Source organism: Mus musculus, chromosome 2 (assembly GCF_000001635.26).
Source record: "Mus musculus strain C57BL/6J chromosome 2, GRCm38.p6 C57BL/6J".
NCBI lineage: Eukaryota > Metazoa > Chordata > Mammalia > Rodentia > Muridae > Mus > Mus musculus.
In genome coordinates, this window is record NC_000068.7 from 90,648,889 (window position 1) to 90,672,099 (window position 23,211).

At 43.7% G+C, this 23,211-nt stretch overlaps 1 long non-coding RNA gene across 1 annotated transcript in view; it reads right to left on the bottom strand.

Annotated features, from left to right (window-relative positions):
* Window positions 1-21,408, bottom strand: part of Gm39871 — a 34,181-nt gene extending 12,773 nt beyond the window's left edge. The window contains exon 1 of the long non-coding RNA XR_866519.1: window positions 21,349-21,408. This is a non-coding gene — a long non-coding RNA (predicted gene, 39871). The remainder of the gene's footprint in view (window positions 1-21,348) is intronic.
* Window positions 21,409-23,211: the final 1,803 nt, after the last annotated feature.

Below are 23,211 nucleotides of genomic sequence, written 5' to 3' on the forward strand. Positions count from 1 at the left end.
AGCAATGGACTGGGGTTTGAAGGACTGGGACTTCTAAAACAAGACCTTAGTTAGGTGTGGTGCTGCATGCCTTTAATCTCAGCAGTCTGGAGGCAGAGACAGGGAGGTCTCTATGAGTTCAAGGCCAGCCTAATCTACACAGTGAGTTCCAGGACAGTCAGGGCTATAGAGAGATACTCTGTCTCAAACAAACAAGCAAACAAATAAATAAGTAAAATTTTTACAAAGGCTTTGGCAAATATTGCATGAACACCTGCCCTCTACCAAAATCATCTGCTTTGCTTTTTCTCTCTTCCTCTCTCTTTCTCTCTCTCTCTTTCTCTCTCTCTCTCTCTCTCTCTTTCTTTTTTAGTGAGGAGGGAATGACACAGGGTTTCTCTCTGTAGCTCTGGTTGTCCTGGAACTCACTATGTAGACTAGGCTGGCCTTGAACTCAGTGATCTGCCTGCCTCTGGCTCCCAAGTGCTGGTTTAAAGGCGTGTGTCATTACATCCAGCTTCAAACTTTTTTCTTGAATAGATGCTCAGATTTTCCTCATATGATTATGAAGCCAGGCACAAACTGAGCCGGCATAGCCTACTTGGAGCTTTTGTCATGTTAGAAAAGGCATCCTTCCTTCTAGTCACTAGAGGCCACTGACTTGGTGAGTCAGGTTGGGGTTTAGCATGTTCACAGTCCCGCTTACCCCATATGCTAACCTTTGTTCTGTGAACAACCTGTTCAACACTGTGGCAGTCCTGAGCACATGGAAGGAAATACTAAGGTTTAATCCCTGCCCTTGAACAGTTTACCAGGCAACAAAGGAAATACACAAATATATGTGATATCATGTAAAAAATACATGATGAAAGTATGTTTAAGTGTTATAGGGGAAAAAAGCATGAAAGGAAGATGCGATCTAAGAGAAAGGAAGAGAACGCCTTGAGCCAAAAAGGGACAAGGAGCCTCTGCCACTACCCAGTGGGGTCCTAAACCTTACAGGCTCATCAGAACATTTTTGAGAGAACTGGAAAAATTACAGACTCCTGTCCTCTATCCGCTATCAGGGGAAGTCTGAGGCGGGGTCAGAAATCTGTACGGTAAAGAAAAGATTTTGATGATTTGTTGGCTTAGAGCCATGGGTGTGAATAAAGCCCAGACCCAGCCTCCACTCACCTGGCACCTACTTTTCTCTTGATGAAGTAGCCCTGCTTAGTATACTCTCCCTAGAATAAAAAAGGAAATGAAAGTCTTGGGGCCACTAGAGTTGGCTGTGCAGTGAACTTTCAGTTCTGCTCAAGAAAGGCAAAAGCCTCCTGAGACCTGTGGTGGCAAACACAGCGAGAACAAGTCTACAAAGGGTTGTGAGAGTGCTTCCCTCCTGCTGGTGCAGTTACTGGAGCACATAGGCAGCCCTGCCTGGGCGGCGGACTGAGAGCAGGAATCCCAGTGACAAATCCTCAGAGTAAATTGGTCTGGTATCTGTATTGTCCACATCCACTAAAGGGCCTTTCCTGACTTCCTTGGCCATGAGTTATTGATTGATTGATTGATCGATTGATTGATGGCTTTTTATTTGTGTGAATTCGGTGCTGAGCTACAGGGCTGAAAGCTGGAATGTGTTCCTAAAGTACTTAGGCTTATACACACACATGAATGAATGTATGAACATGCATCAGAAAGATCCACCAAGTCTTCCCATCCATGAACACGAGCTATAAGTCAACCAGACCAAAAGCCTTCTTTGGAATAGGTCAATAAAATTAACAAGCTTCTTATCAGGTTAAGCCATGACAGAAAGAGGTGGGGGGACCAATTACCATCATTAGAAATGAAAGGTAAGACATCACTACAGATCTTCACTGACATTAAAAAGTAATAAAATATCATGGAGCAGATGGCATGCTCATTATCCTGCCTGCTGCACCATAATGGTGTACTCAATAAATTATGAAATTAAAAAAAGAAAAGGGAAGGAAGGAAGGAAGGAAGGAAGGAAGGAAGGAAGGAAGGGAGGAAGGAAGGAACGAAGGGAGGAAGGAACAAAGGGAGGGAGGGAGATCTAGAGAAGAAAAGAGAAAGATTAGAAAGTTAAAGTAGGAGGACCTTGGGTGCAAGACTAGAGAGACTGAGAGATAGATGAGTTAGAGCATTTATTGCTCTTGTAAAGACCTGGGTTTAGTTCCAAGGACCCACTTGGTAACTTACAACCATCTATAACTCCAACTCTAGGAGATCTGACCTCTGAGGGTACCAGGAACACACATGGAATACATACATACATACATACATACATACAGACAGACAGACCAAATATCCATGCACAAAAAAAAATAATAATAAAATAAGTCTAAACAAAACAAAACTACTAGCCCAGGCTACCTTATTTTTTAAAAAATCAGGGGTGCTAACATAAATGGCAATGTGGGGTTTAAATTTTATGTATTTATTATTTACTTGTGTATCTGTGTGTGTGTGTGTGTGTGTGTGTGTGAGAGAGAGAGAGGGGGGGAGGGAGGGAGAGAGGAAACTGTGGGAATTAGTTGTGGGGGTTTGGAGATCAAACTTGGGACATCAGATTTGGTAGCAAGTGCCTTTCCCTACTGAGTCATCTTGCCAGCCAAGCAATGCATTTTGTTTTGTTTTGTTTTGTTTTTCAAACTCTGCTTGTTTGTTGCTGGCATATATGAAAGCGATTGACTTGGAAACATTAGCCTCTATCCTTATTGCTATCATCACTTAGTTAAGGATACCGTTCAGGTATTCTAATTTTCTTCTGCTAAGTGTTAGTTTGGATATCGCCTCCCCTGCCTTACTAGTTGTCTATCTTCTGCTTTGTTGTATTTAAGACAGAGCTTCCTTCATGTTGCCTAGACTGGTCTTGAACTTATTAGGTAGCTGAGAATGACCTTGAACTCCTGATTCTCCCACCTCTATCTCCCAAGTGTTGGAAGTGCTGGGGTGCTAGGTTGGAGCCCTCGTACCCAACAGAGTAGAGTTTCCCAGCTGGGATCCATGGATTCTCTTGAGTTCTCAGTCTTCAATAGGTGTGTAAGCCTCTTAGAACTGTATTACATTTTGTGGGTGTGATAAGTTTATCTATTTCATTAAAGCCTCAAAGAGATCCCCAGTACAAACAGGATTAAAAATAATTAATACATCCTTTAGCCAGGACAGGACTGTTTTTAGATTTCCTACCCCACCCCCACCCCCTGACCTAAAGAGAAAACCAGATACAAGAAAGGTATGCGGTAGTTCCTAGCGGGAAATAATAATAACAGTAATACTTCAGTAATTACTTTTTTCCTCTTTGTTGATTGGGAGCAAGATCTGGCTTTGGGGGGGGGGGGGGGGAGAAAGAAAAAGAAAAGAAACCCAATCGTTAAGCCGAGACCAGGAGGATGCATCTGTTTCCTGAGTCCCCCAGATCAAATGGGTTCGCACCAGGAACCGCCTGTGCTGGGGTGATCCCCTAGTTCAGAGAAAGACAAGGGAGCAGGCTCAAAGCAGTAGGCGAGTAAGCCTGGGCGGGAGCAGAAACATGAGCTGCACTTGAAGCCGAGCCAACAGATTCTTCCTCCCCCCCCCCCCCCCCCCCCCCCCCCCCCCCCGAGACAGGGTTGTTTCTCTGTATAGCCCTGCTGTCCTGGAACTCACTTTGTAGACCAGGCTGGCCTCGAACTCAGAAATCCGCCTGCCTCTGCCTCCCAAGTGCTGGGATTAAAGGCGTGCACCACCACGCCCGGCCAGATTCTACTTTGTTCCTCCTTTCTTTGCAGTACTGGAAATATAAGCCAGAGTCTTACACAGAGTGGACTCCACCACCAGGCTACAATGACAATGGATTTAGAGGGTAGTTAGTGAGGGAGATATCTGGGTCTTACTGTGTAGCCCAGGCTGTCCTAAACTCATGATCCCCCTACCTCAGGCTTCCTAGTGATGATGGCCATTTGCCACTCTGTCTGGTACCAAGAGATGGTGTTTTGTTTGAAACAGGGAGTCACTGTGTTGCCCATGCTAGCATCAACTCCACAGAGATCTCTCTGCCTCTCTGCCTCTCTGCCTCTCTGCCTGCCTCTCTGCCTCTCTGCCTCTCTGCCTCTCTGCCTGCCTCTCTGCCTGCCTCTCTGCCTCTCTGCCTCTCTGCCTCTCTGCCTCTCTGCCTCTCTGCCTCTCTGCCTCCCGAGTGCTGGGATTAATGGCTTCTTTCCTTCCCTCCCCGCCCCATTGGGTAAGCATGAGCACATGACACACCTCTCCCTCCACCAGGACAGCCCAGGGGATCTCAGTCCAATTTAGCAGAAGGCACCCTTGCCTGCTGAGCCATCTCATAGGCTCCCTACCTAAGGGTTTGGGTTTTGGTTTTGGTTTTAGATTTATATTTATTTATGTCGGTGTATAATTATGTGAACATGTGTGTAGGTACTCTCCGAGACCAGAGATGGTATCAGATCCCTTGGAGCTAAAGGTACAGGTAGTTGTGAGCAGCCTAATGTGAAACTGAACTGAGGTTTGCTGTGCTATTGCCCTGGCTCCCAACTGGAGCTTCTTGATGCCACTCTTTCTACACTAAAGGTCTCTCAAAACAGGTATCCTTTCAAGCCACCTCTCTGAAATCATTAAGCAGTGGAGACTTTGGCTCAGTCTGTCTGACTTTATTTCTGGAAGTGTGATGTGGTACCTTGGTACCCATTCCTCCATCTTCCCGTTTCCCAGATTCCTGCTGAACTTTTGCATTTTCTGTTCTCTCTCCTTAAAGCATCCTTCATCTCCTCTGCAGTGCAGTGGATACCCACAGGCACTTCTCTAAGTCCTCGGGAGAAATGAGGTAGCTGCTCTTGTCCTTGAACCTGTAAAGGATGCTTTGTTCAGCATCCCTTGAGACCGTTCTGCTCTAAGTCCCTTGGCAGTGGGCACCACAGGCTTCATCTGGGGTACAGGCTGGTGCCTGACACATGATGTTTCTATTGAACATGTGTGAAAGGAACAAATGGTTGATTTCCCTAAATAAGGGTCATGAAGTGTTGAGCCCTTGTTCGAGTATCTTTTTTTTTTCCTCTTTTTTTTTAACTTAATTTAATTTAATTTTATTTATTATATGTAAGTACACTGTAGCTGTCTTCAGATCTCATTATGGGTGGTTGTGAGCCATCATGTGGTTGCTGGGATTTGAACTCAGGACCTCCGGAAGAGCAGTCAGTGCTCTTAACTGCTGAGCCATCTCACCAGCCCTCAAGTATCTTTTGAAAGTAACAGATCCTGCCCACCACCATCCATCTCCCATGCCCTTGGAGATCCTTGGTTTTTATAATTACTCTCCTCTCGGTTCCAAAGAACTCAGTGTAGCATACCCCACTTTATATCACAGACATTTTAAGAAGAAAAAAGAAAATAAGAAAACTATGTGGTTTCATTTACTATTAGAAAAGACAAATATTAAAACAAAAGAAAAATTGTACCCTTTTTTATTTTAAAGATATTACTCTGATGTTCAAGGGAAATGACAATCGTGTGTGTGTGTGTGTGTGTGTGTGTCCGTGTAGCTTAACTAACTAGCTTATCTGGGAAGTAGCTGGGTTAGAACGCTTGCCTGGCATGCTCAAAGCCCTGGTTTTTATTCCCAGCAGCACATAAGACAGACATGCCTGTTAATTCAGTGCTTAGGTGGTAGAGACAGGGAATCAGAAGTTCATAGTTATCATAGTCTAGACATATGGAGTTCATGGCCAACCTGAGATACAGGAGACTCTGTGTGTGGCATATATATGCCGAGTATGGTGCCTTTAATCCCAAAACTCAAGAGGCAGAGGCAGGGGATCTCTGTAAGTCTGAGGCCAGTCTGGTCTACATAGTGAAACCTTGCCTCAAAATAGACAGACAGACAGACAGACAATTAATTTTTAAAACCAAACATATGTGTGTGTGTCTATTGTATCTATATTTTAAACTGCTGTTCTTCCAAATGTTGAATCACAGCTACTCATGGAGTCACGATGTTGTTTAACTCTGAACTTGAGAAATGCAGTCACACTATTGGGAGACAGCAAAAAGCTTTAACTCCCTTCTTCTAAGAAAGAAAATTGAAGCTGCCTCTTCCTCTTCCTTTCCCTAGAGGAAATCAAATGAGTGAAAAAGAATGGGAAAAGCGGGCCAGAGACTGATGACTCTGCCCATTCCATCCAGCTAGAAAAAGCCAGGTCTCTGGTCACTAGCTGAGCTTAAGGCAGATGATGAGGATCAGCCATGTGGGGAGGGGAGATGCTTTGGACTGAGGCTGCATCTCAGAGGCAGAGTGCTTGCTGAGCACATGCAAGGCCTGAGCTGAATCCCAGCACCAAAAAGAAAGAGAAAGTGGAAAGATGGAGGAATATAGGGAAGGAGGCAGGGAAGAAAAAAAAGAACCTTTTGACCAGGATTTTGAACAGGATTTGAAGTAAATTCAATTCTTCATTTTATTTTTTTAAATAATTTAACATTTTATCCCATGACAACCATGTTCATGCCCTGGCACACAGGTGCCCACACTCACAATAATAATAGTAGGTTTTTAAAGTTTAGTCTTAAATGTGAGTTGTAATATGATATTTTCATATGCATTTGTAATAATTTGAAAGTGTTACATCAGGCTAACTAGCAAGCCCATCTCTTCACCTACGTCTTTTAGTTAAGGAAAGCCTCTAAAACCTTCCGTTGAACAGCCTGAGTGCTGATGTAATTCATTTCTAATGGTGTTGACCAAGTCCAGGTGACAGCTGTCCCCTGGCAGGGCAGCTTCCTCTCAGTCTGCAACGCTCCTAGAAGAACCGGTTTCTGCAACACAGGAAGAGTCGATTCTGACCAAGCTTGAGACTGTGTTCTCCCTACTTCTGTATTCCCCTGGACAGAGAGGAAGAGACGACAACCCATTTCACTGGAGAGCTTTGAAAGTATAATCTTTAAGCACAAACAGGCTTGGGTTTGAGTCTCAGATGTGTCTCTCATTAATTGTAGAACCTTGAACAAATTGATCACAAATCACATCAGTTTCTCAAAACTTCAACTTCCAAATGGGCAAAATAGTTGTAATCATGTGTAACTGGTGATATTAACAGGATTAAACAGTTAGTGAACAGTGCCCCGTATGTTGTCTGGTACCCAGAAGATTCACAGCAGACCCATTACAAGCTTGGAGAAGGCAGGTTCTAGGCGGGTGCGGACTCACTCTGCCTGAGAGTTGGACCCTTTGACTTCCTTGCAACAAATGGAGGCTATCAAACATGAGCAGAGTTCCATCGTTACAGTGTAGACTAGAGAGACTCTGTCTGGGACTGGACATTGTAATGGACACTGAGCAGCCTCAGTGGCTACCATCAGCTCCCAATACTTAGGCACCACAAAAACAGAGACCCTGGACATCCATTCAGAAGGAAATGAATTCCCAACATTCCTAGTGAGCTTAGAAACTAACTTTTTCCTAGAAGCATCGGGAGACCTTGTTTGGGAGACACAGCAAAGCCTAAGCCAGAACCTCCCACAAGGGCCTGAGATGATCTATGTGCTGTTCTTACTTACAAAGGGAAAAAATGCATACTATAGAGTAGACTAACTTTTACTTTTTAGAACATCTTTATGTTTAATGTATTCTGTGTGCACGTGAAGGGGTGGGATGGAGGGGTGGGTGTGCCCGCGCCACAGTATCCGAGTGAAGGAAGGACACCCTTTCTCTCTTTCCAGAATGTGGTGAGTCCAGGGACCAAACTCAGGGTGTCAGACTTAGTATGAAATCAGGAGCATAAGATATGTCGATGATTGTATGTAGATATAATGCTGAAGTAATATTGTGGCTATATTCAATTAAATCAAATATACTCCTAAAATCAGTTTCATCTTTTTCTTTTTACTCTTTTTAGTGTGGCTATTAGGCAGTTCAAAGTTTCTTTTAGTTTACATTATGCTTCTATTGGACAGGCTGCTCTAAATATAACTACCAGCCCCAAGGAAAGCACTGTACAGATGATGCCGGGGGGGGGGGGTCAAAGAGATGGTTCAGCAGATAACGGGGCTTGCCAGCCTACCCTACTGCCTGAGTTCTGTCCCCAGGCCACAGCATGCAAGTAGAGAAAGAAGAGAACTAACTCCTGCAAGTTGTCCTCTGAGTCCCTCAGCGGAGCTGCAATGTGTGCACATGTACTGACCTTCTCAATCAGGCATCAGCCGAGGGCTCATTCCTACAGAGGCACTCATTTGAATTTGGCTTTTTTTGTGTTTTTCTATTTGGCATTCACCAGTCACCATGGTCCTCACACTCACACGTAAAATCAATGTCCCCTGCCCTAAAACACGAACCAGAGTCAGATACCAGCCTTTATACCCCAGAGCACACTTCGATTCTTCAAGCTAGCCCTCTGGGCTTTCCACCTTATATGCTTTGCCTTTGTTACTGAAACCTCAACAAAGGGCATCAGCCTATGCCCTGGTCTCCCTGCTCTTTGCTTCCTAACCAGATATCTTAGTCAGGGTTTCTATTCCTGCACAAACATCATGACCAAGAAGCAAGTTGGGGAAGAAACGGTTTATTCAGCTTACACTTCCATGTTGCTATTCATCACCAAAGGAAGTCAGGACTGGAACTCAAGCAGGTCAAGAAGCAGGAGCTGATGCAGAGGCCATGGAGGGATGCTGCTTACTGGTTTGCTTCCCCTGCTCAGCCTGCTCTCTTACAGAACCCAGGACTACCAGCCCAGGGATGGGCCCTCCCACCCTTGTTCACTAATTGAGAAAATGCCTTACAGCTGGATCTCATGGAGACATTTTCTCAACTGAAGCTCCTTTCTCTGTAATAACTCCAGCTTGTGTTGAGTTGACACAAAATCAGCTAGTACACCAGACCTGTACCTCTCCATGCGGCCGTGTAGAAACATAGCTAATAAATTCTATGTGTTTGAGCTGGAGAGATGGCTCAGTGGTTAAGAGCACTGACTGCCCTTCCAAAGGTTCTGAGTTCAAATCCCAGCCACCATGTGGTGCCTCACAACCATCCATAATGAGATCTGATGTCCTCTTCTGGGGTGTCTAAAGACAGCTGGTGTATAATAAATAAATACATTTTTTAAAGTTTAAAGAATAAACAAATTCAATTAAAAAATTCTGTGTGTCATCTAGATATCTCTATAAATTAAAATCCTATGTTGAGCAAGGGATGAAGTTCAACGATGTAGACGTCACCAATTGTACAGAGAACCCTGGGTTTGATCCCTACCACAGTGTGATGGTTAATGCCTTTAATCACAGCTCTTGGAAGGTGAAGGCAGGAGGATCCAAAATACAAGGTCATAAAAGAGTTTTCAGCTATTTAAGAGTTGGAGGTTAGCCTAGGATATATGAGACTCCACCTTAAAAGAAAACACAAGATACACACACACACATACACACACACACACACACACACACACACACACACACACTTGAGGTATGACTAAGACAGTTCTATCTCTGAACTTCCTAGAAGATGGAAGAATGGATTCCTTTTTAGACCCTAAGCTAACCTGAGTTTCTATCACTTGTAGGTTACAGAATATAGACTTATATGCATACCCCAAAGTCTACCCAAAGTTCTAGGACTTGCATCTGGATAAAATGATCTTTTCATGCTAATCATGGACAGACCAGGCCAGGGTTTGAAAATAATTGCTGGGGGCCAAAAGGCAGTTCATAAGGGGGTGGGATAAAATCTTGACTATACTTCGGATGCAGAAAAATCACTGCTGATGGTTGACTTGAAATATGGACCAAGAAGGCGAGGAATGAATGACAGGCCACTTCCAGGCCCTCCAGAGACTGCCAGCATGCCCCCCACCCCCAGCTCTGCACCATTCCCAGGCCTTGGGCGTAGAAGGAAAAGGAAGGGATGTGGGCATGAACTGACGCCTCTGGCCCAAGAGGGTGGAATTTTGGGAAGGGGTGTGTTCTGAAAGTAGGGAGGAAGTTGCCACCCCATTGGAAAGAATCTGCCACCCTGCCTTCCAGCTGAAATATCAGATAGAGACTGTTCTTCTCCAGGACAGGAGGGAATGGCCAAAGGGGTTTACTCTTTTCCTGAGGGATTGAATAAAAGAACACGATGTTTCAAGCTCACAAAGGGGAGAAAGATAAGGGGAAAGTGGCAAGCTAAAAAGTCCATTGTGTGTTATCTCTGTTATTTTAGAATTAAATAATAAGTGTGGTGGGCTAGGGTCACAGTTCATGCCAGCCTAGTGAGGAGCCCTTGCCATAACCCTGTAGCCTTGCATTTAGCAGTTGTGGCAGAGATTTCCCAGCAGTTTTCAGCCCTCAGCCTGGCTAAGGATGAGAGCTGAAGAAGCATGGGATTAAGCAAGGTTGTACTGCCAGGGACTGGGGGCGGGGCACTATTCTGGGCCTGATAGAGAGTTTGCCTGCAAGAGTGAGGCTCTTCACTCAAGCCAACTATATGTATACATAAAGAGAGGCAGACAGACAGAAAGACATCTGGAACCCTTGGGACATCTGAAAAATGTTACAGACCATCACAACACCATCAAACAAACAAACAAACAAAGTAATGGAAGGACCAACAAGAAGGAACTACCTAGGGTCCACCTCTCCCCATGCAGCAGGACAGTCCCGCCACTAAGGTGACATCATAGGCCCTAGCAGAAGCCCACTACTGTTGCTTTGCCAAATGAACATGTTGTCTTGCAACTGTTTGTATCCACAGATCTGTGCTGCTTGGTCAGAGACGCTTCTCTCTACAGCAGGGAAATACAAATGCAGAGGCTCATACATACCTGGTCCAAGAGCTGAGAATGGAGGACTATTGAGTGCTCAGCTTTGAACGGAGCATTTACCACAACCCAGCACCAACCCCACCCTAGTGGCTTGTGGAAGAAAGAGTGGAAAGAATGTAACAGCAGGAGGACACAGAGGAGTGCTGTGAAATGTCATCTGGACAAGACCTGCCCTGTGCACTCAGAAACTCACAGCAGCTGTGGCCACCCACACAAGAGCTACACAAAATCAAGACAAAATCCTGGCGCACATAGGGGAGGGGCTCATGAGGCTCTCCTCCTAGCTGAGGTGCTCCTGGAGGAAAAGAGCACGGGATGGGGGCCTTTGGGAGGAAAATAGGGGTTGCAAGATACAATGTATATATGAAATTGTTGAAAAATAAATACAAATATCTTTTAAATGAAAACAGACTACAAAAAATTTACAAGCAAACAAAAAGCTTAGACAACAGGCCCTGGTACCCAGAAGTATCCATTTCTACCTCTAGTTCCAATAGCATCAGAGATCCTACAGGATCTCTGTGTTAGGTGAATGCCCCTGATCCACTCTTGACTGAGTCCAGAACATATACCAGCTTGCTCGCTCTCTTTTCTTTCTCTTCTTTTTCCTTATCTTCTTTTGACACATAGTTTCATGTAGTCCAGGCTAGCCTCAAACTCTTAAGTAGCCAAGGATAACCTTGAACTATTTATTTTTTTCTTTTGGGTAGTTTTCGAGACAAGGTCTTACTATATATACCTAGCTGGCCTGGAACTTCTTTTATAGCCCAAACAGGCCTCAAACTGCCTGCCTCTGCCTCTAGAATGCTAAGACTGTAAGTGAGAGCCACCACAGTGGGCTTAAACTTTTTTTTTCCTAAGAGAATTATACAGTGTGACAGTGTGACAGTGTGTGTGTGTGTGTGTGTTCATGTATAGTGTATGTGGGTGTGTATGTATAGTCAGAGGTCTGCATCAGGTGTGTTCCTGGATGGCTACTTTATCTTTGAGATAGGATCCTATTGAGCCAGGCATTCACCAGGCTAGACTGGCTTGTCAGCTCCTTCTTGAGACTGCTCCTTCCCAGCTCATACGTCTGTTGTCCCACACTAGTGCTGCAGACACACATGCCTGGCATCTTCACATGGGTTCTGGGGATATGAACTCAGGTCTTCTTGTTGACTCAGCCAGCACTTCACCAACCGAGCCATCCCTCCTGACCTTGAACTCTTTGTTGTTGTTTGGGAAAGTTGGGGTTTCATTTGTTGTTGTTGTTGTTGTTCTTGAGACAAGGTCTCTCTGTGTATCTGGCCGGAAACTCACTAAGTAGACCAGGCTGGCCTCCAACTCACAGAGGTCTACCTGCCTCTGTCTCCCAAGTTCTGTGATTGATGGCATCAGCCACCACACCCAGCTTCTGACACTGAACTCTTGATCCTGTTGCTTCCGCCTCCCAGATGCTGGGATAAGATGCATTCTGTCATGCCCAGTTAATGCAGTGCAGAGCCTAGGCCTTCATGCATGTTAGGCAAGCATTCTACTAATTTAGCTACATCTCCAGTCCCCACTCCACATCATATCTTATCAAACCATGCTTAACTGACAGTCTTTCCCTTTCAGTTAGCTCCCACTCAATCCCTGGGACCCACCTTTTTTTAACAGGAGCTGTAACCCTAACTCTAACCCATTATGCACATCAGTGGCTTGTTGTACCAGCTAAAATTAATATCATATGCAGCCTCGAAGTCAGCAAAACTGAAGGCCTGATTGCAAGGGTTCCTCCTCACCCTGCTCTCAAGGATAGTCCCTAACCAGTCATCATTACCTTGGGCCTTTGTTATAAGGGCTGGGGCTACAACTCAGTGATAGAGGATGTGCTTAGCAATGTCCTGGTTTAAACTCCACCCTCTCAAGTACGCACACACACTCATTATCTCATAGACCAAGTGCAATTCCTGCTCCTCCCTGATTGGCAGGCTTCAGTTCCCTCCCAGACCACAGCATTATCCAAACAAGCCAACCATATCCTTCCGAAGGGAGCAAAGGGCACTCCACCCTCTTGTTACAACACTTGCCTTCTGTAGCCCCTTGCAATTTACTCTTTCTGAGTGCAACCCCTCTGGCCCTGTGTGGCAGAGTCCCCCAGGGTGAGCACGTGTAACTGACAAACTGCCATTGCCTCCCATTTGTCCAGGAGCAATTGTACTGTGTTTGGCTCTCACTACCACAGGAGGACAAGGATCTCTCTCCAACAGGGTGCATAGGAAGTAATTGAAGCAAACAGTTCAATTTCTTTTAAAATTTTATTTTATGTGCATGGGTTTTTTTTTAACACATATTTTCTTGGTATGCATTTAATGCCTTTAATCTCCATACTAGGGAAACAGAGACAGACAGGTGTCTGTGGTTTGTGGCCAGCCTGGCGAGTTCCAGGCCATGGAGAGCTACACAGTAAGACTGTGTATCAGAAACAAACAAACAAAAAAGCATGAGAATTTGAGAAACTAAAAAATCCTAAGAGAGAATTAGTCTTCCCCAGGGATGAGCCCAAGTGTTCAACACTGATATCATATACAAACAAGCAACACTATGAACTTAGCAGGTTGTATTTATATATTTATAAGTTTATATACATAAATAATAATAACAATTCATGATAAATAGGCTGTAAATGTGGGGGCTGGGAAGAATTGGATGGAAGGGAAGGGAAGAAAAGGAAAGGGTAGAAACAATTGAAATGTGTGTGTTTGTGTGTGTTGGGTTTTTTGTTTTTTTGGTTTTGGGGGGCTTTTTGCATTTTTTTACACAGCATTTCTCTGTGTAGCTGGCTGGCCTGGAACTCGTTCTTATAGACCAGGCTGACTTTGAAATAAGAGACCTGCCTGTCTCTGCCCCCCAAGTCCTGGGACTAAAGGTATGTACCACCACTGCCTGGCTGTTTTAATTTTTAAAAAAATATATGAATTTAGGGGGAGCTGGAGAGATAACCCAGCAGTTGGGTGCACTGGCTACTCTTCAGAGGACCCAGGTTCAATTCCCAGCACCTACTTGGCAGCTCACAACTGTCTGTAACCCCTGTTCTAGGAGATCCAACACCCCCACTCAGATATACATGCAGTCAAACACCAATGCACATAAAATATCAATCAATCAATCAATGTGAATTGGGGGACCTGAGAGATGTCTCAGCAGTTGGGATGTACTGTTCCTAGAAAAGGAATTAAGTTTGTTTCCCAGAACCCATGGAGAGCAGCTCACAGCTCCTGTAACACCAGCTTCATGAGAATTTCATACCTCTGGCCTCCATGTGAACACACACACACAGACACACACACACACACATTTTTTATATTTTATGTGCATGAGTGTTTTGCCTGAGTGATGTATGTTCATCACACCTGTGCTTGGTGCCCACAGAGAACAGAGTAATGGATGTCTGTGAGCCACCATGTGGGTGCTAGAAACCAAACTTGGCTCTCTGAAAGAACCAGTGTTCTTAACCACTGAGCCATCTCTTCGGGTCTATACATCTGTACTCAGAGTTAATCACATGAATCACCTCAAAAGGTTGTCATAAAATGATTAGCATAAAGCCCCCAAGAGGTGAGACTCAGTGAACATAGACTTATTGCCTTTTCCAAAGGAATCTTAAAGTGACCTTGCCCGAAGAATCTGAAAGGATTAATCAGGGCTGGGCTCTGGGAAAGTCTAACGGAGAGATTTTTAAATATAGACACATTAAAAAATGGTAAGGCCCATAGTAGCTACATATGTGACTCCCTTAAAGGATTCTTGTGAGAATCAAATGAATCCATATGTGCTAGCACAGTGGCTAGCGCACAGAGATCACTATATAAGTACAAGCTGTGGTGATCACCGTATGCATGAGACTGGGGTTATCTGTGCCCTTATAGGCTCTCATAGGGCATTTGGTTTATCAGAATTTACTTGGCCTAGTTTCTGAATTTCTGATTTTTAGAAAATTGTTTTTTTTAAAGATTTATTTATTATTATATCTAAATACACTGTAGCTGTCTTCAGATGCACCAGAAGAGGGTGTCAGATCTCATTACGGATGGTTGTGAGCCACCATGTGGTTGCTGGGATTTGAACTCAGGACCTTCGGAAGAGCAGTCGGTGCTCTTAACCACTGAGCCATCTCTCTAGCCCCCTGAAATTGTGATTTTTAAGCATTTTTGTGTCCATTAGTTACCAGTCTGACTATATAAAGTTCTACTGTAATGTTCTATCTATTTTTTTTTTAATTAAAAGAGATCTTGCCTACATTTATTCGATCTGCTAGATTAAGTGTAGTATCATTTTTGGAGGATACATTTAAGATTCCATTTCAGTTTTCACTAAGGTTTGAAGCATTTTAGGTCATGAGCTGTCTGTCACTTTGTGTCATGTGGCCAAATGCTGCTTAGGATTTTGTATCTGACACTTTGTAAGTTTGCTTTTTTCTCTTCTTTTCCTTTCTTTTCTTTTTTTTAATCAGGTTTGTCTTTCAAACTATATTAAACGTTCAAGATGGAAAAAATCTGATGTGCATATGTTCACCTGTATGCATCAGGGCACATGCATATGTGCACACGTGGGAGGGACAGAGGTTGGCACCAAGCACCTTATCTTCCTCAATTGTTTCTCTGCCTTCTTTGGAAATGGGGTCTCTCTGCAACTGAAGCTCACTGGCTTGGTTGGACTGGCTGTCCATGTCCCACAATGCTCCTGACTCCAGCTCCAGAGGGATCCTAATCGCAGGCACCCGCACTTTGTATTTTTGTGCCCTTGCCTTTGTTCTTGTTTTAAGACACGGTCTCACTCTGTAGCCTAAGTTGGCCTTGAATTCTCGATCCTCCTGCCTCTGCCTCCCAAGTGCTAGGATTGCAGGTGTGTACCATCATGACTGTCTATTTGCTAATATTTAATGTAAAATATTCTCAGATGAGAATCTCAAGGGACTTCACTGTTTGTAGTAACTGGGAGTCTCACTGTTGACAATCACTAAGCCTGTGAAAGAACTGTCATGGATCTGTACAGAGAAACAATGAGAAATTTTGGAGGAGGTTCCTGTCTGTCTAAGTTCTCTGTAGATACTTCAGTACAGAGTTAGGTATGAACTATGTGTACTCTGGAAAGGAATAAACTGGCCTCTGTAGCACTAAGTAAGTGCCGTCATTGTTCTGTGAGTCCAATTCCTGTTCCCTGAGGTTGTTTGGGGCTGGACTGACCTTCTGAACTGGATTTCTTTTCAGATGGGTGTATTTTTCCTTATTGCAAATTTCCTCCAATTCATTAGCAGAAATTATAGCCACTTTTCTGGGAGCTTATGACCCTGGTTTGGATGGCTTATGAACATACCTTTCAATAGCGCCTTTTTCACGAGTTTGGTGGCACCTCTGCCCTCCCCTGCAATGATACTTGAGCCCTCTGCCACCATTTTCTGTGCCCTTCTGCTATGAACTACTTCTTTGGGGTCACTGTGTTCTCTTGTAGGGAAACCAAAACAAACAACTTGAGGTATTTGCTTTACCAATAACCAACACTAACAATTTCTGGTCCTTCTGACTTGAGCGCAAGTCACCCTTCATTGCTATATTTTTCCACACCATAAGGACTGTCAAGGCATCTCATGCAATCTACATTGTGTAAGTTCTGTTTCTTTGAGATGAGTCTCATGTAGACCAGGCCTGATCTTGAACTCCTGATCCTCTGGTCGCCACCTCCTAAGCATGAGGATTGCAGGTATGCATTAGCACACCCAGATCTCATCATGGGTAATCTGTGTCAGGTCTCTTATAAAAGAAACTATTTGCTACTTTGGCAGCTAACTTCTTTCTGGATTTTCCTATCCACTGTGTATAATCACTCATCTGTTTCATCTAAGGCCAATCATAGAGGTGTAAACACTACAGCAATGAATTAAACACGAAAAGCAGGCAAGAGCCAAGCTGGGTGGTGGGGTGTGCCTTCAGTCCCAAGTGCTAGGGAGGCAGAGGCAAGCAGATCTACAGGAGTTCGAAACCAGCCTGATACCCAAAAAATAGGCATGGTGACACATGTATGAGCTCAGCATTCTAGAGACAGAGGCAGTAGTACTAGAAGTTCAAAGCCACACCAGATATAATCCCAGCTAAGCAATAGATTCTCCAATTTAAGACTATCATGGTTACATACAGAATTCTTCTAGACCAGCTTGGGACAATTTGTCAAAATCACTTTTTTAAAGCCTCAAGTCTGTGAAATGGCTTAGCAGGCAAAAGCACTAGCAAACCCACAGCAAAAAGAGAACCAACTCCCAAAAGTTGTCCTCTGACCTCTACATACACATACACACACACACACACACACACACACTGAAGCATGTGCATGCCCTTAATCACACACATATAATACACACACAATGTTAATATTTTTTAAAAGCAAAAGGTCATTTCTGCTGGACATGGTGGTGCACCACACTTTTGATCCCAAAACTCGGAAGGCAGAAGCCGGTGGACTTCTGTGAGTTCGAGGCCAGCCTAGTCTACAGAGTGAGTCTCTGGACAGCCAAGGCTATTTCACATAGAAACTCCTGTGCTCTACCTTGTCCCTCCCTCCCTCCCCTAAGCCCTGGGCTTTTTAGCCTAGAATGAAATTCAGTTAGTGTGTGCTGAGCATTCTTGGCCGAGCAAGGACAGCAGTGTTGGACATTAGATATCTTCTATCCGCTATCAAATTTCAAATCCCATCTTTCTCACTGAAACCTAATTTAACTCCTTCCCATCACGGCCCTTCAGTTTAAACCTCGTGATATAATCTAGGAAATGGACATACTGTTTCCAACTAGAATTTTAAAAAATTCAGTTTAGCAGAGTAAAATAAATTTCTCTCAGCAAACTCAGGTTGTCAGAGGTCTTTACCTATGAGTCATCACACTGGCCTTAATTTTTTTTTTTAATAAAAAGATTTTCAAAAGTATGTTACCAATTTTAGAAATTTCAAAAAACAAACTAAGACGTTCAAAATTGTATTACTAAAAATAAATCTGACCCCTGGTATTTGTGTAATGAGTCCTCATTTCTAATGAGCAGAAAAGACTTCACCCATTGAAGATACAGTGGAGCTAACTCATCTGCAGTCTTTCATTTAATTGGTTAAACACTTCCAGATGGAGAACATTGGAAGCAGAATGATGGTTCTGAGCCCTTGGAATCGTCAGTAAGTACAACAATATGTTACATGTAAAAAGAAGTGTCCTTTGTCTTTGCCTTTACCTAGCAAATGAGAAGTCAGCGTTTGGAAAGATCATTCTAGTTCGGCCACCGAGAAAGATCAGCTCTCATTTTATTCAACTTTCAACAAGCTCTAGCCAGTGCTTGCTCTATAAAAATCAGGCAGACCCTGCCCTCACAGAGCAAAGTGTCACAGAGGTTGCCTTCTTCCAATGGCATGTGGTAGCGGCTGGAAAACAATCTGTTGGGTCAATGGAGCAAAGGGTCGGTGAATAACGAGCTACATTCATAAAGCTCTGAGCAGAAGACTTGAGTCAGAAGGGAGCATGGGCCCTCAGCTGTCAGGGCAAACTTTGCAAAGAAGTTTACCAGGCAGGAGTGAGTAGAAATTCCAGATGCAGAAGACGGTGCTTATCAATGTGTCTAGACAAGAGCTTGTAACTGGATGTGGCTACAGAGTGATGTGTGTACGGTAGAAAGTGGGGAGGCCACAAAGACAGGGTGTGGGTTCATATGAGGGGACCCTGGAAGCCAGCTACGTTTAGGTTTGATCCGTTAGCATGTGGTCGTGTTAGAGAGAGATGACATAAGCCATTGTCTCAGAGGATGCATGGAGGGAGAAGGAGAAGGCGGCAGTGAAGGTGCAGCGCTTCATTTGTGCCAAGCACCAACTTAGATCCTCTGCAAATGTATGGCAAGCCTCGTTTAATCCTGTACTGTTCCCACTGGCTGCATAATATCGTCTTTGTTTTCAGAGGAGGAAACTCGTGTTACATGTGCAGTTGTCCTCAGATCACGCAGCTCATAGCAGACACGGCTGGGATTTGAAGCTAAAGTTACTAAAAAAAAATCTCGTTAGAGAATAAAAATACCGCTGAACTTGTAAATTACTAGAGCAGGGAATACATAGCGGAGGGTTGGAGAAAGTGAGCGAGTGATCAAGGAAAGCAAAGCATCGGTGCACGTCAGGATATTTACAGCGAGGGAGCTGCAGCAGAGGAAGTGGAAAGATAATCACAGAAAACCACAACACGTGTTTTTTAAATGCAAAGCCCCAGGGGAGGGAGAGCCAGGATACGACTCTGCCGTTCACACAGGCATCCTTAGCATTTGGTATCACTCTTCATTTTTTTTTTTTTAACTTTAAACAATTTGTTGAGAGTAACAAAGACCCAGCTCATGATCTTGCAAGTTTAATGCTCTAATCATTAACAGATGGTGCCCAGTTTCCTAGAAACTGCAGAATTCTGAGGCCAACACCCACTCTGCCCCACACCACACCGCTGATTTCAGTTCCTTCATAGATAGTGGCACAAAGTCCCACCACGTGCTTGCTTAGCACTGCACTGGAACACCTGTCCTTCTAGCTAGGAAGTCTTTTAAGGTTACAACCTTTTCTCCAGGGCAGCAAGCTGGCTCAGTGAATAAAGGTCCCTGCTGGCAAGTTTGACAACCTGCGTTCCATCCTTAGGAATTACATACTGAAAGGACGAAACCAACTCCCATAAGCTGCCCACTGACTTGTACATGTATGTAGGGGTATGCATCTGTACACATGTCCACATGCACAGAAATATTTTTTAAAGTCCTTCATTCTAGTGTATTTCTTTCTAATTTCAAAAACAACTCCTAAGCTGAGCATGGTGGCACACATTTTTAGCACTCAAGAGCAAAGGCAGGAGGAATTCTGTGGGTTCAGGCCAGCCTGGACTACATAGCAAGGGCTATATCCACAACAGCTGGGGCTATGTAATGAGACCCCTGTGTTCAAACAAACAAGCAAAGAAACAAAAAAAAAATTTTAAATCCTTTTTATCATTAAAAAAATTTAAATACTGCTCAAAAAAAACAAAAAAAAATATTGAATATCACTGGGTGTGTAGCTTAGTGTAGAGGCCATCCAAAACAAGGAAAATTCAAGAAACTCTCACTGACTTGAGGAACCTAAGGATACGTATCTGAGCATCTCGTGTAACTGAGTAGCATGGATAGAATCCTGGAACAAAAAAGACCAATTATGTTTAAAAAAAAAAAAGTATACAAGTGTGATGGTTTGTATATTCTTGGGCCAGGGAGTGGCACCATTTGGAGGTGTGGCCTTGTTGGAATAGGTGTGACCTAGTTGGAGTAGGTGTGTCACTGTGGGTTTGGGCTTAATATTCTCACCCTAAGTCAGTCTTCCACTAGCAGCCTTTGGATGAAGACGTAGAACTCTCAGCTCTGCCTGCACCATGCCTGCCTGGATGCTGTCATGCTCCCACCTTGATGATAATGGACTGAACCTCTGAACCTGTAAGCCAGCCCCAATTAAATGTTGTTTTTCATAAGACTTGCCTTGGTCATGGTGTCTGTTCACAGCAGTAAAACCCTAACTAATACAAGTGAGATGGCTCAATGGGTAAAAACACTTGTGCAAACCTGACAAAACGAGTCAAATCCCCAGAAACCAAAGCACAAGAAGAAAACTGAGTCCTGGAAGTTGTTTTCCAACCTCTCCACACGTACACTCACGGTGAGAGCACACATTCGCGTGCATGGGCACACACACACACACACACACACACACACATGAAAGTCAGGTATGATGGCGAATGTTTGTAATCCTAGTGTTCCAGAGATGACTCAAGGCTAGCCTAGGCTATGCATAGTGAGACTTGGGGTGGGGAAAAAAGAAAGACAAAGTATACTTTGAGGAAGTATACTGGATAGTTTTATGTTAACTATTCGTTTTGACAATTACTAGTGTAATCTGTTAATCACAGGAAACTAAAGGTTTATTTACAAAACAAACCTCTGTATTTACAAAACAGTGCATCTGGTTGTTCCTTTGAAATAAAACCCGGAGAGTGAAACAGCTTAGTCAAACTATGGAAACATTTTTCTCCACCAGAGAATATTCATTTTTAAAGTATTATTGTAATGAGATGTGTGTATCTACATTAGTTTATGTGCACCACACATATGCAGGAGGCCAAGGTGGCCAGAAGAGGGCATTGGATCCCCTAGAACTGGTGTAACAGCAGGTCTGAGCTGCCTTGTGGATGCTGGGAACTAAACCTGGAACCTGTGCAAGAGCAGTCCAATAGCTGAGCCTTCTCTTTAGCCTTGGCCTTTAAACATGTTTTTAAAATGGGTTCATACCCAACTAAGGATTGTTTGACTAAATACATGGCAAAGCCTTTTACTGTTTCTCAGCTCTTTCTTGATAATCAGGAAAATTCAAAACTCATAGCTAGGCATACTGGTACCTGCCTGCATTCCAATATTCTGGAGGCGGAAGCAGAAGGATCAGGAATTCAAAGGTAGTTTAAAAGATCATAACATCTTTGAGCTCTGCCTGGGCTGCATGACATCTTGTCTCAAAAATAAAAAATCAGAATCTTAGCACCTACCTCCTGCTCTTCTCACAAGGCTCTTGGAGACTCGAAGGAGTGTGGAAAGCTTCAAACATGGATGTCATCTGAGAAAAAGTCATTTGAATGAGAACAAAGAGAGCATTTTCTGCTAAGTTGCCTGTCTTATCCCAAGAAAGTTCATTTCCTTACTTGTATGGTCTCTAGACAAGGAAAACACCAGACTTGGCATCAATACGGAAGACAAGGGCAGTAGAAAGGAAGGGAGAGAATTGTTAGACTTCTTGGCCAGGTTTCAGAAACAAATACTTCCCGAGCCTGGCATTGTCAGGCCAGCGTCAGGGCAAGCCCAAGAAGACAGACAAGGAACATTACCGTTACTGACTTGGCTCCACACACCGCTACTCAGGAGAAATTGGTGCGTAATCAGGGTCCTGGAGGGTGCTAGAGAAACATAACAATCACTGGGTGTGGACCTGTGGTTGCCTGAAGACATTTTGCCAGGTCTGAAATTTCAGTTATATATTTCAACTTATTTAATTTCCAGACATTCTTGTAGGAGTGACAAAGCCTAGCCAAAATAAAACAAAAAAAGCCTAGGATTCAGAAGAGCTTTCTCCTCTGACCTCCAGCTCAAGCCTATTATCAAAGTCCCAAACCCTGCTCAAGCCACTGACACCAGGCTCCAATGAATGAGAAAGCAACTTATTTTATTTGCCTGGTGACTCTTTTGGCACCTGCATAGAAATGAAACTTGGTGGATAAAATAAGGAAGGATTAATGTTTCTAAAAATTCTATTTTTATGATTTGAGCCTTTTTATTCTCTTGAGGGAATGGGCAGAAAGGTTTTTATTTGGCAGAGGAGGGCTTTGGTTTTCAAGACAGGGCTTTAATGTATAGCCTTGGCTGTCCTAGAACTCACTCTATAGACCAGGCTGGCCTTGAATTCACAGAGATCTACCTGCCTCTGCCTCCCAAATACTGGGATTAAATGTATGTGCCACCCCTACCCACCAAGCAGAAGGGTTCTAAAAATCTTCCCAGAGCAGATGAGAAGAGAAAAATCACTAAACAGATTGGGAAATATCTCCACTGACATTTATTGACATCATTACTTTGCAGAGCAAGACACAACACTATAACAAGTTGGCCCAGCAGCAAAGAATGACAACCCTGAAAGTGAGGATAGGTCAGGATGGGATCAACCTAATCCCCCCACTCAGGAAGCAGAGGCAGTCAGGTCTGAGAGTTCTAGGCCAACCTGGACCACTCAATAAGACCCAAGTCGGCCAGGGATACACAGAGAGACCCTGTCTCAAAGAAGAATGAATAAAGTAAAATGAAAAGAGACCATTTAAAAAATACTTTGTTTTTGAGGTAGGGTCTCACTGTGTAGCCCAGAGTAGCCTCAAACTCATGATCCTCCTGCCTCTGACTGAGTGCTGGGATTACAACTGTGCATACAACTGCCACCATACATTGATTGAAATAAAAAGTATTGTTGGAATTATCCTGGGATAATAACAAGATGAGAGAGAGATGGAGACAAAAAGATGAGAGACACAGAGTCAGAAAGAGGGGGATAGTAGGCTCTGTGGTTGTGAATAAAACCCAATTGTTGAATGAGTTTTAATTTTTTTCTAAGCTACTCTTTTCTTTTTTCTTTAAAAATTTATTTTGTATGTATATGGGTGTTTGCCTGCATGTATGCATGTGTACCATGCATGCCTGGTGCCCTTAGAAGTTAGAAGAGGGTATCAAATCCCCTAGAACTGGTGCTACCAGTGGTGGTGAGCCGCTGTGTGGGTGCTAGGAATTGAACCTAGGTACTATGACTAACTGCTGAACTATTGCTCCATGCCTGTATGAATTTTTATTTTGGTTGGTTGGTTGGCTGGTTA